Source organism: Myotis brandtii, unplaced genomic scaffold (genome assembly GCF_000412655.1).
Source record: "Myotis brandtii unplaced genomic scaffold, ASM41265v1 scaffold536, whole genome shotgun sequence".
Taxonomy (NCBI): Eukaryota; Metazoa; Chordata; class Mammalia; order Chiroptera; family Vespertilionidae; genus Myotis; species Myotis brandtii.
This window is the reverse complement of record NW_005369967.1, coordinates 2,036,145-2,050,125: the sequence shown is the minus strand read 5'-3', so window position 1 is coordinate 2,050,125 and position 13,981 is coordinate 2,036,145. Positions and strand designations below refer to the sequence as shown.

The following is a 13,981-nucleotide window of genomic DNA, read 5'->3' as shown; positions in this document are numbered from 1 at the left end:
AACGTCACAGTGAACGCCACAACATCAGCCCAGCATCACGTGTCTCACTCGTTCACTTTTTGATTTGACATACGAGTAATTTGAGTTACGAGCTCCGTCACGGAATGAATTAAACTCGTAAGTCAAGGCTCCACTGTATATTTTTGATCTGCAGATTTAGTTTTCAGTTTCAATGAAGTTTTGCTGTATCACTTCTCTAAAAACTTTTAGTTCAATCTGTTGAGTCCTCTTCCTCACAGACACCAGTAATCCTCTTGATTCATTGCGTCCTATCATTGTCAACTAAACTGCTTTAGTCTTTTGTACCTGTGTTTACTGTGATTATTTCAGGCTCTTGCTCCAAAGCATTAACTTTTCAGCTACCTATATTCTATTCCTTACTGGTTCCATATCACTTAGTTCTTCAGTGGTGTTGTGCTAGTCTTCAATTTGTTTCCTCAGTCCTGTGAAATCTCTTTTTCATCAATACAATACTATTTTTAAAGTTTTGTTATTTGTAAATGTAAAAAGTATGTGTCAATCACATGTTACATAAAAATACTGATACCAAAGAAGGGAAATAATTTGTCTAAATAAAGTTGGTGGGATGGTATCCTTCAACTACATTATGCTGTTTCTAAGATATTTGCTTGACATGATAGCTACCGCTTTAAGAGAAGTGAAGTATCCAGCCAAGAACTAAACATCTTTATGTCAATGACCCAAAATGTATAATTTTCCAAGAATAATATTTTTCCTCAAGCTACATGTAGTTGTAGTCTTTGAACAACAGGAAGTGTCGGCAATCTGATCACCAGCACACAGTCTGCGTTTCAGACACATAGTGAATGTGAGGGAAAACCTCTCCTGCTTTCTTCCTGACTGATCTCGTTCTTCTATTTCAGGGGTTCAGCAATTACAGACCTCATATAGTTTCTCCATCAGAACTGCATATAGAGAAGGAAATTCCTCTCAGTCTGGCAAATTATTGCTTAATATGTCTAGGCTCCACTCAGTATTCTTGGAAAGATAGCTCTCTTAAATGTATTTCCTCTTAGATATACTGTGGGTATATTAATATACGTATACTCTGATGCTAGCACATTCCTAAAACCTTGGGACAGGGTCAAAGTGAAAGATAAAAACTACAGGCTCTGAAATGTTGTTTATCTGAAATATTGAACTAAAAAAACAACAAGAACCTTCATTGATGGTTAAGAAAACAAATGTGATTTATAGAAAACAATCATAAAAGATTTGAAAAAACATTTTTTTAGGAAGAAGAAAAATGATGTCATAGAAAGATCAAGTGAAGTGGAGTCAAACCATTCCTGGATTTGAGTCTCAGCTCCTTGCAAGCTGTGTGAATTCTGAATAAGCCATTTAGCTTCTCTGAACTTGATTCCTCATTTGCTCAGTAGGTGAACAGTATTATTTCTGCCAAGTAGTCCATTTAAATGTTTAATATAGAATATTAACTTTATGTATTTCTATAAAGTTTATAAAGTGATTTTACAAAGAAGGTCTTATTCTTGGCAAAAACAAGCAAATATATGATTGATGATTCTTGGCAGGAACAGGCAAATATATAATTGATAAAGGCTATCTTTATTTTTCAGTGCTAATGTATTGACCAAAGGAAGCCAGGAGAATCAAACAAGCATTGTGAGATAACAAAAATCATAACCTAAATTCCAGGAGTGGTTCTAAGTGGCCATTGGTTCCTATTGTACACACATAAACCTCAATAGGTTACAGAATAAACATAAAACTGAAGAATCTAGAAATCAAATAATACAAGAAATGTCCCTTATAATGGGTTAAAGTAAAAATGAGGAACGTGAAAAACTGACAATAAAAGATATAGCAAAAAAAGGTAGCTAGTAACCCCTGAAGGTTCCTTGAAATATAATTAAAAATTTCATGCTAAATCTAGATAAAGGGCAGACAAGGCAAGATAAGGAGGAAAAGAAAGGATTTAAAGGAATTATTTAAAAGCTACCATGTCAGTTTAGGAAGTTTCTTTTTAGTGTCTGGAACATTCTAACAAAGAAAACTAAACTTAATAATCTTGTCCACAGTGTGGATGCCCTGTTTTACAATTTAGTGAGTTAAATAGATGACACTGTGAAGGAGGATAAAGTAGTAAAATTTGTTTTTACTAAAACAAGAGTTGGAGCATCTTCAAAAATATATTGAGACTATTCACTTGGCTCCAGCTCCTTTCCACCGAATTTACATTCCCCCTCCAACACTATTCCAGAAGCCTGCCCCAAATAAGAACAGGGGAGAAAATAAAGAGGAGTGTTTCTTCACTACAGCTTTTATCTGAATTTTCTGTTTACTATATTCAGTCTTGATTTCATACCAAGTTTATTTGACAAGCATTTGGTGGTAAAACTAGACACCAGATTTTTCCTTCATAAAAACCAACGTGGGTGGTGTCTTTGTATTTTTCATCTTTTTTACAAGAGGGTACCTCTTTGCAGTGGCATGAGACCTCAGAGAGCTGTGTGAGACCTTCTGCTGCCCGCCTGACCAGGCAGTCGGCAGTGAATTCCACCTCTCTGTAATTCTACTGGATTAATAGTTATCAGCAGATCTGGTCAATCTGAAGACAGGAAAGGAAAGAAATGCATAAAGGAAATCATTGTCATCAAATAAAAAGAAAGCTTCGTGTACACAGCTCTATGCTCAGCATTATGCAAAGTAAACAGACATGATTCCTGCCTTCCAGAGGCCTCCATGCAAAAGCAGATGGTGTCGACACAGACATATAAACAGACTTTCACAGTGTAGAGCAGAGACATGATGGCTGCCAGTGGGCAGAAATAAATCAACAACAGCTAAATATTTACAAAATGTGAGAGATTTATGATGTGCAGTGGATTTTGTGTAATACATGGAATGGTCTCTGGAATTGGTGGGGGTGGGGTAAAGATGCAGTTCTTTTGTGTCCTGATCCTGCTCTGTCTCTGACTCCTCGTGTAACCTTGGGTTTTAATCTTATAGTGACTATTTGTTGCCATATAAAAATGAAATAATAGCATTCACATTTCTTCCAGGTTGTATACACTATAAATGCATAGTCTCCTGAGAATATAGCATAGAAAATTCTACTATGATTTCTAATGAAGTGAATCAAGATAGAAATTCAATTTTTAAATCTCCCATCAAAAATATTCTCCCATGATATACTTTGTGATATCAGTTAACCATCCAGGGACATGAACTTTTGAAATGGTTGACCTGAACTTTTGATTAGAGACCGGGAATCTGAGTGTTATAAACGGTACTGTCATTCCCCATCAAATGTTACCTGTTTTATTTCTCTGAAACTTCCTCTGGCCATTTTCATCTCTTTGTTCCTTCTTTTTTCCAATTTCTTTTCTTTTCACCTTTTTTTGTTGTTGTTGTTCTCCTCTAACTGTGGGATCTACACAGATAAGGTGCCTATATGAGGCTCCCCAAACAGAGGAACCTTTCTCCCTCCAGTTTCAAAAAAGGAAGGAGCCTGTTTTTACAATATCTTAAATATATCATAAAATGACACTGAATTAAGAGACCTAAGAGATTATCCAGTCACAGGAACCATCTTTCAGTACCTAAGCTGTGCCATCTTCTTTTCTGTCGAGGTGTTTCACTGTTTGGATCGTCCTTTCACTCACTCTCTCCAGCTTAACCAAGCCAATACCCACTCACTTTTCCCGAGGGAAGTCTTGCGTTTTGCTTCTTTCCTTTTCTTAACTATGTTCACAGCCTCCTGGACTTCTCCTCCGACATTGGCATGTGTCACATCCTATTTAATGCATCTATCATCTCTATCATCCACAAGACTGAAAGGTCACATGGGCAGGAAGTAGGACTTTTCTTTATCTCCTGGCTCTAGCACAACACCAGGCACATGGGAGGCATTTAAAGAAGGTTGAAGAGCCCTAACTGGTTTGGCTCAGTGGATAGAGCCAAAGGTCCCAGGTTCGATTCTGGTCAAGGGCATGGACCTTCGTTGTGGGCACATCCCCAGTAGGGGGTGTGCAGGAGGCAGCTGATCGATGTTTCTCTTTCATCGATGTTTCTAACTCTATCTCTCTCCCTTCCTCTCTGTAAAAAATCAATAAAATATATTTTTAAAAAAAGAAGGTTGAAGAGATGAATGACTAGCCAATCATGTGACCCAAACAATTAAAATATGTCCCAAACCTTTTTTTTCTTTGTAATCCTCACTCAAGGCTATTTTTTCCGTTGATTTCTAGAGAGTGGAAAGGAGGGAGGAGGGAGAGAGAGAGAGAGAAACATCCCAGTGAGAGAGACACATTGATTGCCTCCCGCATGTACCCCTACCTGGGCTGGGGAACCTGCAACTGAGGTGCGTGCCCTTGACCAGAAATCACACCTGAGACCCTGCAGGCCGACACTCTAACCCAGCCGTGGGCAAACTACGGCCCACGGGCCGGATCCGGCCCGTTTGAAATGAATAAAACTAAAAAAAAAAAAAGACCGTACCCTTTTATGTAATAATGTTTACTTTGAATTTATATTACTTCACACAAACACTCCATCCATGCTTTTGTTCCGGCCCTCCGGTCCAGTTTAAGAACCCATTGTGGCCCTCGAGTCAAAAAGTTTGCCCACCCCTGCTCTAACCACTGAGTAAACCAGCCAGGGCCGTTCTAAAACTCTTGGGAGCACTTCCCAACAGAGCTTTCTGCAATAATGAAAATGTTCGGTATCTGTGCTGTCCAGTACAGTATCCACTAGTCATGTGCAGCTACTGAGCACTCAAAATATGACAGTGCAGCTGAATTTTTAATTTTTTTTAAATTTTCATTCACTTTAACAGCCACATGTGGCCAGTGGTAGACATAATGGACAGTGCAGCTCTAGAATCACAATGGGAATATAAAATATACATAACTTGTTTTGCTTATACAGTTTAATATACTGAGCATTAATACAGTTTGCTCTAATAATTAAAATTTCTATAGTAAAATTTCTCTTAACAGAATATAAAATTTTTGAGAGCAGGATTTTTTATCTTGTTCATCATCATCTTATATATAACAGCTATTTGAAAACACTGTACAGTTAAACTGAACTGAGATACCAACTGTTCAAATGTAAAGACCTTCGTGTCTCTTGTAGTTTCTTTCCAGTTTAAGAGTAGCAGGTAAAACCAGACAACTCCCATTAAAGTAAAACAAAACAAAAAAAGATGCTATGTTGTCTGGACTGTGTCCTCCATAGTATCAATGAGCAACTACCTAAAGGCTTTACTTTCAAAAAAGAAACCAAGGAAAGAATATTCCTAAATATGTCCCACATCTCCACCTCTGTCCCATCTCTGTTCATGCCATTTTCTTTACCAAAAGTCTCACTCTTAGCCCAATACCATCCTATTCGGCCTCAATTCTACATCTACTACAATGTCTGGTTCTCAAACCCCTCCTTCATGAAGTATTCACCTTGGTAAAAGGATGGGATCTGTCTTAGCTACAGAATCCTCTGCTTTGTTCTATACATGTTCATCAAGTTTATGAAATACAATTAATGTTAGCCACATAGAATTTAATGTCTCACTTTCCTGAACTGTCACCAATATCTATATGTAATGTTTCATTTTTATTATCACCACAAATTCTAAAAATTAAAAGTCTTCTTGGATTGAGTCAAACAACTTTTACACATCAGCCTATTTCTTGATTTGGTGTATTTCCAAACCTAGAGCATATCTTTCATATGAAGCAGAGGAAATCAGAAACAAGAGGAGTCAGACACTGTGTCATGCAAAACTATGCCACTAAGTGATAGAAGCGATATGCTTGGCGTAATCCCAACCTACATTCCTAGAACAAGTCCTTGGAGAGATTCTGTTTTCTTGTAACATTTGAAAATACCTTCAGGTCCTAAGTGTGTGTGTGTGTGTGTGTGTGTGTGTGTGTGTGTGTGTGTATGTGTGTGTGTATATATGTATATCTTTTATGTGATCCAGCTATAAGTGGTAACAATACCATCATCATTTATATTTCCTTTATTTTAATTTTTTAATTTATTTTAGAGAGAGAGAAACATCGATGTGAGAGAGAAACAGATCGGCTGTCTCCTGCCCGCACCCTAACCAGGGATCAAACCCACAACCTGGGCATGTGCCTGACCGGGAACTGAATTGGCGACCTTTCAGTGCATGGACCATGCTCAATCAACTGAGCCACACTGGCCAGGGCATCATTTGTATTTCTGAATCCAAGATATGCATTAGCATAAAGTATCTGACAACAGAAGTCTTCACAATTCTTGGCAATAGTAAACCCATGTTTTGAGCCTTAAAGACACTGAAGTCATTAAGGTCCCTGAAAATGGTTATGAGGGGGGAAAAAAAAAGTTGTTACAATCTGAGAGCAGACTTTCATGAAATTTTCTCTTGTTGTTTCAAGCAAAAAAAAAAAAAAAGAAGAGTTTTACTAAAGAAAGGCAATAATTAAAAGTAACTGTTTATCCTCAATTGTGTCCTCACTAAAACTCAGCAACTTATCTCATTTTAACTATTTATCACTGAAACTACACCACATCTTTCCTCCTCTCTCCTTTCTCCTCATCCCAGATGATGGCCTTGCCTTTCTTTAATAAGATGTCTGAGGTCATGTGGCATATCCTCCCATAGCATCTGTCCTCCACTAGGAAACTCCTCTGTACCTCACCCATCTTTTGTCCTCCTTCTCCTCTGACCTCTAAATATTCCCTCCCAATGTCTATACCTCAACCCATACACTTTATCTTGTTCTTTCCAGACTCCTCCAAGATCTGTCAGTCAGTAATCAACCCTCTACTCTCCAGTACCTTCTCTCCCTCCTTCTCCAAAGGCTTCTTTACCTCTGCCTACAGATGTGCTCATTTTCCAATTTAAAAAAAAAAAAAAGACAAGGGGAAAAATAGCCTTTATTCAACCCTGGTACTCCTATAGATAATATTTCATCTCTCTCATTCATTTTCTTTATAATTTACTTTATCTTTACCTTCCTGGATCCTTTCAACCCTATCATTGTACAAAAAGAGACCAGCAGTGACTTCAAAACCACCAAACCTTCCTTTTCTTTTAATCCTCACCGAAGGATATGCTTTTATTGATTTTAGAGAGAGAGAGAGTAAGGGAAAGGGAGATAGAGAGAGAAACATCCATCGGTTGCCTTCCATACTCACCCTGACCAGAGATAGACCATGGATCAAACCGCAACTAAAGATCTTTTCCTAATCCTCAGCTATTTCCTGCTCTGTCTCCTTCTCACCAGCCTTTCAGAGGACATCTTTACTTCACCTCATTACATTTAATATAAGGTTATAATCTCACTTTTCTTTTTTTCCTTGAAGATAGCAGCTATACCATCTGTCCTTCCTCAAAAGGTGTTTTTAGACCAGGCCAAACTTCAAGCTGTCACTTAGAAACAGGTTTAGACCACAGAGGCACACATCTTGCTGCAGCGACATGTTCTATCTATACTAATAATAGAGGGATATGCAAATTGTCCGGGACTCCGTCACAGCAATGACCGAAGGGGGGTTAGTGAGGGAAGACCAACCGACTGAATAGCAGGCTGCGTGGGATGACCAGGCCAGCAGAGGGGGGCAGTTGGGGCGACCAGGCTGGTAGGGGGAGCAGTTGGGGTGAGCGTGGGGTGACCAGGCCGGCAAGGGGGCAGTTGGGGGTGACCAGGCCAGCGGGGGGGCGGGGGGGATTAGGGGTGATCAGGCCAGCAAACAGAGGCGGTTAGGGGTGATCAGGCTGGCAGGAGGGGCAGTTAGGGGTGATCAGGCAGGTGAGCAGTTAGGAGCCAGCGGTCCCGGATTGTGACTGTGTTCATACACTGTCAGAATGCATGACATGGTTTAATATCACTTCTCCCTGCATAACTGGTAATCTATAATAATAAAAGCATAATATGCTAATTAGACCAGATGTCCTCCCAGGTATCCTTCCGGACAAAGTCGCGGCTGGCAGGGGCCAAGGCAGAGGCCCCCGGCTGCCGGAGCAGCAGGGGCCAAGGCCCTTGCACGAATTTCATGTATCAGGCCTCTAGTTCATTAATATTGCTGAAACAGTTCATTCTTCCTCCACACATAAATTTTATCTGCTTAAAATCAAACAATGGTATGCACTTTGTTATTGACAATGATACTTTCAAATGATACTTTCAAAACTTTGGACAACTTTTAAAATTCCTAGTTATGCTTTTCTCTATAATGAAGCCGGGAGAATTTTCTACCTTTGGTTTGGGCAGTATTCGGTAACGTGAGGAGATGGCTATTGTATCTTTAGTGATGATACTGATACTACATTAGCAATAAAAACTAAAGAAATTCTGAAATTAAAACATTGGAAAGAATGACTAATAACCATTCATTTGTTTATCCCAATTAAAAAAAATTTTAATAGCTACATATTAGTTTGAACATTCTAATAGCATTTGGAACTATCGATTACTTTTACCAACATTTGTAAATCACATGGAGTTGTGTGCTCAAAAGAAGCAGAACAGAAATGTTTCCATATGCTAGAAAACAGTTCCATCATTTTAATAAGACAGGGAAAATGTGGTTTATTCTGCAAATAAACACTAAGCTGAAGAAGGTGCCCTTTTGAAAATGAGGTAACTTTGGGGTTAACTAAAAAACAACTTTGTAGCCACATAAGATCACCTTACAAAACAACAGAATACTGGGTAGTATCAAGTCAATTATGTTTTACAGAAGTTTTAAAAACATGCTACTATGGTTAAAATATAATTAATATTCTAAATTCAGATAAACTTGAACTCTCATCTGCTAATGAAGAGGTCCACTGTTTGCGCCTCTTGTGATCATAGGATCAAGAGGAGACAGATTTCAACTTTTCAATTTCAAAATTTTTAACCATTCTTACTCCTCTCTGTCCAAGTCTTTTAAACAAAGAGGGCAATAAGTTTTAGGAAAAAATGAATGCTACATTAAAGGCTAGGGGCAGTTGCCTTATTTGGTTAATAAATAATTTAATTTTCATGTCCTATTCTTTGGATAATGTTCATAAAAATTTCCCTTGACTATAGCACACTACCGTAGAAGAAAAAGACCAAAAGCTCTTTGTCAACTAGATGATATTCCAAACCTCACCCAACTCCAGACCAATGAATGATAGTACATTTCAATGGATACAAAACCACAGCTACAAACTGCATATACTGTAAGCAAATTTACCACCAAAACAAAAACATTGTAACACTGCATACTGAGTAGCATTTACCTCCAGACCCCAATTCCTACTGCAAGAGTTCCATACTATTTCTACTTTGTCCCAGAAGACATCCCAGAGTTCACTGTCTATTTGTAGGAAATAAGGAGACAGCAATTCTAAGACTAAAGAAGTACAAAATATCCCCCAATCTGAATTCGACCTTGGGGGATTCTAGAACAACCAAGCCTGAGAGTCCATTGTTCCAAAGGTTCATATCTACAATGTTCCTGTAGGCCATGATGAATCACTCTGGGCCTGTGTATGCAATAGGAATACTAACTAACCCATATGTCCAATTTCGTACTTACCCTAAATACAACTCCAAAAGACAGAGAGCTTTTCCCTAAAGTATTTGCTTATCTTAGTCATTATGGACATACTTCTCTACAATCAGTATGCATTTCTGAAAAATACCATGTATCCTATAGTTGTGAATGTTTTGCTGGGCTATGTAAAATTCTCTAAAATAGGAGATATTTTACATATCTTATTGAAGATACAGCTTTTTAGGCAGCAAGTTTTTCCATTACCATATATACACCAGTGCACAAGGTAACTTAAGTGTTAAACATTAGTGACTGCCTAATATACAGGGTGGAGCAAAAGTGGGTTTTCAGTGGTGAGTAGGTGAAACACAGTTTACTCTTGTGTTATTATTTATTAATTATTGCATTATTTTCCATATGAACAACTGTAAACCTACTTTTGACCCATCCTGTGTACAGAGTGAAGATAAAGTTTTTTGTTTCTTAAGACCAAATATTTGCCTTTCTGTAGAAAACATGTTAAACCTGAATATCCTTAAGTTGAATTAACTCTTGTCTCCCAAGTAAGTTGCTTCAAACAAAATAGCCTCATCCCTAAAATATCTGTATTTTAATCAATAATTCTAAAAGAGTCACATTACTCATGTGACTCATAAGAAGTTCTGAATAGGGAAATAGCAACTATTTTGGAAACTAAATAAAAAACAAAGAAGAAAACATAGACAGATGATTCCAAATATTTAATGGAATATCAACCATGGGCCAGTAAATGGGAGCTAACAATACAAGGTGAATAAAGTATAGCTCCTGCCCTCAATGAAGCTTATAATCAATTTGATAACATTATTATATTTTTCTTACATCAAGAGAGCTACCCATATTGTCATCAATCCATGAATAAAAGCTAACCATGTCTTGCAAAATCTCTCCTAGAATAATCTGCTCCTAGAAACAAGAGGCTAATCAACTTGACCTTCCCATTCCTCTTTGTCTTTAGGTGATTTTATTATTTATGCTTTATGCTGCACATTCAGTCATGAGGATATATACTATATGTTACTCATGATGATAATGATGATAAGAGCTAACACATTAAGCTTTATTACATTCCATATCCTGCACTAAACATTACATTTATTATTTAGTTGAATCCTCCCATACACTATTTGATAGATATTACTATTATGTGTGACAGAGCTAGTATTAAAAGATCACTATTATTCCAAAAATATTACATCAAAACAAGGGACCTAAATACACCAAATTAAGAAACTATTTTTACTTCTTGATTTTTTCTACCTAGAACCACAGGTAACAGCTTATCAGAAATATCTAACTATAAGTTTAAGTTATAACTGCCTGCTCTTCAGCACAGTATATGCAAAGGTTAAGACAAAAGAAGTAATAGGAAAAGGAGCCATAAATGCATCCTTTGCTCCTTAAACCTGTTTCCAAAAAAAAAGTAATGCTCCTAAGTACATATATATAAAATTTCACACCATGTCAGGAGTTCTAAAATCGATTTAAAACTCTTAGTCTATTTTTCCCCATCAATTACACACCTTTCTATACCACAGGAGCTTGGGATCATATATGAAAACAATAGAGTAAAGCTTTTTGAAGAAAAGGTATTAAAAGAAAAAATGTAAATGTCCCAAGATGAAAGGGGTTCTTAGCAATTCAGGGTGGGAAAAAAAGAGGAACAAATGTAACCTGAACAATAAAGATTTAATTAAAAAAAAAAAAAAAATTACACACCTTTCTATACCACAGGAGCTTGGGATCATATATGAAAACAATAGAGTAAAGCTTTTTGAAGAAAAGGTAATTAAAAGAAAAATGTAAATGTCCCAAGATGAAAGGGGTTCTTAGCAATTCAGGGTATCACTAGCCTGGTTGTACATAAAACATCAAATGGCACAAGCCATCTAGAAGTTACCATGTTCTTACTGTGCACAAACTACATTAGTCTCTCAGATGCCCACTACTGACTGGCACTGCTTTGCTTTAGATATTTCAATACTATTTAACCAATAGAAAATGTTGACATTCTGGTATACTCATATTTTCTTACTCTTCCTGATTCTTATCTAGAAGATAGTTTAGCTCATGTTGTTTTTACTGTTGACTCAATTATTTAACTGTCAAGAGTTGGAGAGAGAAAGGAGGCCTTGCTTTTCCTTGGCTACAATGAATGCACCTAAGTAAATATTTTAAAACAGTAACACATTCAAGGTAGGTATGATTCTTTCTCTTTGCTGAAAGTGCTCCCTGGTCTATCCAGCAAGCATGTGACTGAATATATCTTTGCATCTCCATGACCTACTTCCAATCCTATAGATTTCAAAGACTCTATCAAGTATCTAATAATATACAAGGTCCACAAGGGCAGGGCCCCTGTCAGTGTTGGCCACTATAGTATGCCCTTTGCTCAGCATGCCCGGCACACAGTAATTCTCAAAAAATACAACTTTAATGCATGAATGTAACTCTTAAAGCAGCTACTAAGTATGTGAGCTTGGCAAGTTACTAAACATCTTTGAGACAATTTGTTTACCATTTGAAAAAGGAAATAATAATCCTCATAGAGTTATTACTAAGATTAAGATCAAGTACGTAAAGCATAGTACAGTGGTAACAAAAGTCCTATAATCATCCTTTAATGTAGACCTGTATTTGAAGACCTATTAGAATAACTATAACTGAATTATTAAATATGACTACATTTTTATAAAATAAATAATACTAATAATAATGGGCAAAAAAAACCCCACAAAAAACCTAGGAGCAAAAATATCTAATACCAAGACAAAGATGTGGGGGAAACTCTCATAAATAAAGCAATATTTTGAAACAAAATAACTTCCATATATATTTGTGACTGAAAACACAATACTTTTTCCAAGTGACAAACCTGGCCCAAACAAAGCAACTGGGAGATATATTTTTGCTAAAATTATTATCCAGTTCTTTCCAAAAAGTCCTTACTTCTTAGAGGCACGTACTCTAAGATGAAATTGTCTTAGTGGTGAAGAAAAAAAAAAGCCCAATTAAAATGTGCTTCAGTTTTCTTTTCCTGTCTTGTACTGATTGCTTTTAAAACTAAGTCTAAAGCGCCATCTACCGTGTCTGTCTGGATTATATCACTTTTGTTGGTTTTATCACAGAGTGCTGCAGAAAAGCAAAATGTAGCAAATTTAGAATCTGCTATTTTAAAATCCTACTCCAAAAAAATTAAAGAGGGTACACTTTTTCCCCATTACATACTTTAATACAATGAATTTAGATATAAATGCATATCTCCTCTCTCTTCTCTCCTCTCACCTCTCTCTCTCTCACACATCTGAGCAATCATTGTTCCTTTTGCTCTCTCTCTCTCTCTCTCTCTCTCTCTCTCATATCTGAGCAATCATTGTTCCTTTTTTTTCCCACTTCCTTCTTAAGTAGGCCTGAGCTCATTATTTAAAAATTTCACAATAGGAAGCAAAATGCTTACTTTTATAAATTAGAGGTGCAAGTAATGATAATAGCAATTTTTATTGAGGGCGTACTGTGCCTAATAGTGTTTTAAGTGCTTTTCACCCATGTCTCCTATAATCTTCACTCATGTCTCCTATAATCTTCACAAAAACCCTTTGGAGCAGATGTCATTAATATTATCTCCATTTTACAGATAAGGAAATTGAGGCACAGAGAAATTATTAAAGTTTTGCTCAAGGTTAAACTGTTATTAAGTGACCAAACTATGGCTGAACCCAGATATTCTGGCTCCAGAATCCATCTGTTAACCGTGATACCAAACTTCCCATTACTATCAGTGGTTCAAAGAATTATTCATCACTGTCATCTGAAGTGCATAAGACCAACTTGACATCCAGCGTATTTCAATCCATTCTAGCATCATTCCACCTTTGGACTATTTTGTGTACATCTGTATTTAGGAGGTATTATTTTATGCAGAGAAAACCTTGTTGAAATACCTGGGCCTTACTCTGGGGTTCTGATTTGATGTCTGAGCTGGAATTTGAAAGCCTCGTTTTTAACAAGTTCTCCTCATGACTCTGAAACAGCCTGTGTGGGCCCTGCATTTAGCACACGGAGCTTCATGACATATTTTAATCTTGGGCTAAACAATGAGAGAGAAACATCGATCAGCCGCCTCTTGCACACTCCCCACTGGGGATGTGCCCACAACCAAGGTACATGCCTTTGACTGGAATCGAACCTGGGACCCTTGAGTCCGCAGGCCAATGCTCTATCCACTGAGCCAAACCGGTCAGGGCTGAAAGCCTCATTTTTAACAAGTTCTCCTCATGACTCTGAAACAGCCTGTGTGGGCCCTGCATTTAGCACACGGAGCTTCATGACATATTTTAATCTTGGGCTAAAGTCCTCCTTGCTTTTCTCTTATTTTAAGAGTTTAAATATAGAGAACTGTGAAGGCAAAACTCAGTCATAAATGTAAATATGTGGGGGC

The 13,981-nt window shown here is 37.3% G+C and overlaps 1 protein-coding gene and 1 long non-coding RNA gene across 3 annotated transcripts in view; both read right to left on the bottom strand.

The window, feature by feature from the left end:
- The window catches only part of LOC106728109, an 11,897-nt gene extending 9,313 nt beyond the window's left edge, over window positions 1-2,584 (bottom strand). Inside the window, exon 1 of the long non-coding RNA XR_001364360.1 lies at window positions 2,459-2,584. This is a non-coding gene — a long non-coding RNA (uncharacterized LOC106728109). The remainder of the gene's footprint in view (window positions 1-2,458) is intronic.
- Window positions 1-13,981, bottom strand: part of RAD51B (RAD51 paralog B) — a 539,221-nt gene that overhangs the window by 461,176 nt on the left and 64,064 nt on the right. The window lies entirely within an intron of this gene.